The sequence below is a fragment of the Photinus pyralis genome, unplaced genomic scaffold, assembly GCF_008802855.1.
Source record: "Photinus pyralis isolate 1611_PpyrPB1 unplaced genomic scaffold, Ppyr1.3 Ppyr1.4_LG8, whole genome shotgun sequence".
NCBI lineage: Eukaryota > Metazoa > Arthropoda > Insecta > Coleoptera > Lampyridae > Photinus > Photinus pyralis.
The window spans coordinates 18,548,839-18,552,397 of record NW_022170819.1 but is presented as its reverse complement, the minus strand read 5'-3'; positions in this window follow the sequence as shown (position 1 = coordinate 18,552,397).

Sequence of the window (3,559 nt, the reverse complement as noted above, 5' to 3'; positions counted from 1 at the left end):
ATTTAAAAAAAAAAGGAGCGTTTAATTTGGGAATAGGACACTTAATTAGCACCTAATTAGCTAGCACCTAATTATTGTTAGTTCACTTTTCATTTTCTTGGGTTTTTAAGGTAGTGCTCTGCTGAGCTCATATGAACCTGGCAGAACATGTCATAATTTAAAAAAAGGAGCATTTAATTCGGGAATTGGACACTTAATTAGCACCCAATTATGCAATAGGTTTGATTGTGTTCTGCTGACCTTGCTCTGCTAGGTTAATGGACATCACGTTTATGCTTTTATACCACCGTTTGTACGAGAAATTCGTAACTTTGCTTTTGCTAGTTTAAAGACATTCGAATTATTGATTCTTTTTAAGTATTAATTACAGTTTTAGTATCAGATTTGCCTCCGTGTCAGACGTTAGCATTGTTATTGCTCAATATTTTATGTGCAGCGTGATTTACTACCCTTGTTTGTGTTTTCTGTTACAGATTAGGGAGAACGCGCTTTATTTTCGTCGACTCCTTGATATAACGTTTGATTACATACTGGTTTTAGATAGTAATTATTACATTATGATATTCACTTAACGATTATAGCTCCGTGGTCTTCTGCGGAAGCCTGTTCTGATATTAATATTTTCTCTGACTATGTGTTGATCCCATTTTATTAAAAATAATTTTAAATTCAAATATTCACATAGCAGATCTATACAGTGACCTATTTGTAATATTTTCAAGACCAGAACAAGGATCTCTTAGTCTTCCCCCTTTTGGTAACTATTCTCCCTCTCTTTTGAAAGTGACTACAGACTAAGTGGCGCCTATCCGTTTTACTATTACTACATTTCCGTTTTGCTTATTTTTGCTAAAAATAAGAACCCCAAAATTCACCCCGGCTTATCTCAAGGTAGTTTTGTTACATTTGCCCAAAGTGAACGTAACAATTTTTTTAGTAATGGATCCTGTGGGAATTCTTTATGCTTAATATTCCCAACGTTGAATATCGATTACAAACTGCTAATTCACCTTTATTTTATAGCATAATGTGTTAAAATGACCTTTTAATAGGTTTGAATCAGTAGGATAAGCCGTTTTTTAACCGTAAGGATAGATAAAGTGATCACTTTAACTTAACTGTAAGGGTAGATAAAGTGAAACAGATGAATGTGCATTCTGATGACATCTGTCATTCCTATTTCAAATACACGATATAAAATGACGTCCAGAAGACCAGAACATATGTCAATTCTGTTTTTATAGCAACGATCGCGACGGCAGAACCGAAGCTTGCTATTTTTGACGTCTCTGAATTAAATTCAGAATTGTCAGAAGCTTTACAATGATATAAAATAAAGTTTTGTATTATACACGACGATAAAGGGAAACCAAGAGGGAAACTAACCATCTCGTGAATTAATATCTTTCACTCAATGGTTAAAATATCTCTTTATCGTATTGTATAATAAATAGCTATTATTTTTAAAAATTGATAAATTTATTATGACAGATTTTTATTTATCGTTATCGTCGTCGTGGAAACAACGATAGTTACTGGCGGACTGAATGGTCGCCACAGATACATATGTATATTTTTGGCGACCAAAATATTTTTGTAATGTCGTTATAGATAGATGGTACAATATCATATCAGGACTCTTTCCCTGGTCCATTCCCTCAAATTGGTTTTTAGGTTATTTTTTTTTAATCAACCGTTTATTATCAGAGACAAAAGACATTTGAAAAACATCCGATATAATACGGATCATGGTTTAATAGAGTTAGTGTAATATAATTAGGATTAGACTGGCGTGTACAGAAGGTACGGATATATTTTTACTTCAATAAACACAAGTTTTGGTAGAGGTACTGTACCTGCGCCCGAAATGACAAGCGTCTTGGTAAGGGTATAGCGTTGAGGTCATCTGACCGTTTTCGATAGTGTTCAGACAGATGTAATGCAAGTAGGAATTACTATTCGGTACGATTCCAATTTCAAAAGCATTTTTGCATACCGGAATTGGCAAGGATGGGCACTCGCCGTTTGTCAATGCAGTGCTGCAAATATTCGTGCTAGGATTGTATCCGTATCTTTTGCCCGTTGCTGGGTCTTCCCCACAAAGAACCCGTATCGCTTTCAGTGCCGTACCTTCACAAGGGGCGCAAATGTAGTAGGCTTTGCAGTCGTATGGGTCCGGGAACATGCCGGGAGAACTACAAGGAAACTCCGGTTGTTTCTCCGGAGTACACATAGTGCCAACTATACACATCCCATCTCTGCATATTTGACCCGCAGAGCAGTTCGTGTATGTCATGGTTTTGCAGGTAGTGCCGCTACATAAGCATCTGCCAACTTCGGTACAAGAATTACAGATTAACCCAGAAGGCATTGCTTTTTGACAGTCCTGATAAAGCTGATCTGCTCGTCTTTTTAGGCCACGAGAGTCCAGGTGTCCGTCAACTGCAGTAGTAGCAACATACGCCACCTGAAATGCACGACGTCAGCTTTCGGTACAAACGCAACTTCATGTTAGTTAATTTACTTACCACTAACGCTAAAATACTAGACTTCATCTTGGGCTTTGGTCTTGATACTACTGCCAAGTTCTTCCCAAAATTAGTATTTATACGCTTACTACTCCGCAATTATTTTTAAGCGAGCAAGATAGGATAATGCAACTATTGCTTCATCATTAAATAACAGTAATATATAAGTTTGCCCAAAATTCCTGGAATAAATTAATACCGTATATTTAATATTTATGATATTTACACGCGGTTGCTAACAATTTCATCAGATACGAACAGCTGTGACGTTTTATTTGGTATAGCAGGCATTGCGAAATCTTAGCAAGGTAATTATAATATTTTTGGTACATGAAAAAAATGTTTTGACACCTGCGAGGTTAGAATTGGCTCCCAAGGGCTAATAGCCCAGGCATTTTAGATCAGAAATGGGGTCAACCCTCCGAAAAATAACGTAAATCTGAAAGTTGGCACAGTTGTTCTATTTGATGCCCTGAACAACATATAAAAAGTCCCAAGAGTTCCCATGTCGGCTTCCTTGAAGTTCGGGCTTTCGAAAGTCCGAACTCTTGAAATCTGCACGACGCCACTATAATTATAGCCTAGCGGACGAACGGAACAAGTCCCAGAGTCGCGGGAGGGCTTAAATTAAAGGTTAGTAACCAGGCTATCTTTTGATATTTTTGCAAGTGCCAGTGACAACTTCCGGCCAGACAGGAAGTGGAAAAAGGCCGCGAAACTTGACAAAAAAATCGGTTTTTGTTTTTTGTTTGGACATAGGTGCGATTTAGCGTCCGATATCGGAAAAATGACCAAAACAAATGTTGTAGAGCGTAGTTTTAACTTTAAAACCGTACCCTTTGCGTTGAAATCCGACCAATAGGAGGGGAGCTACAAACCGTTAAGTGCGATCCCACGCGCCGCTCGCCGTTGCGCGACTTGCCTGAGAGGTGCACCAGATCGACCAGATACGGTTGGCTTAATAGCGGCGCATCTCTGACTTATTTGTATTTTGACTGTGAGCGTTTTAGACTTTTGGAATGTGTTTAGTG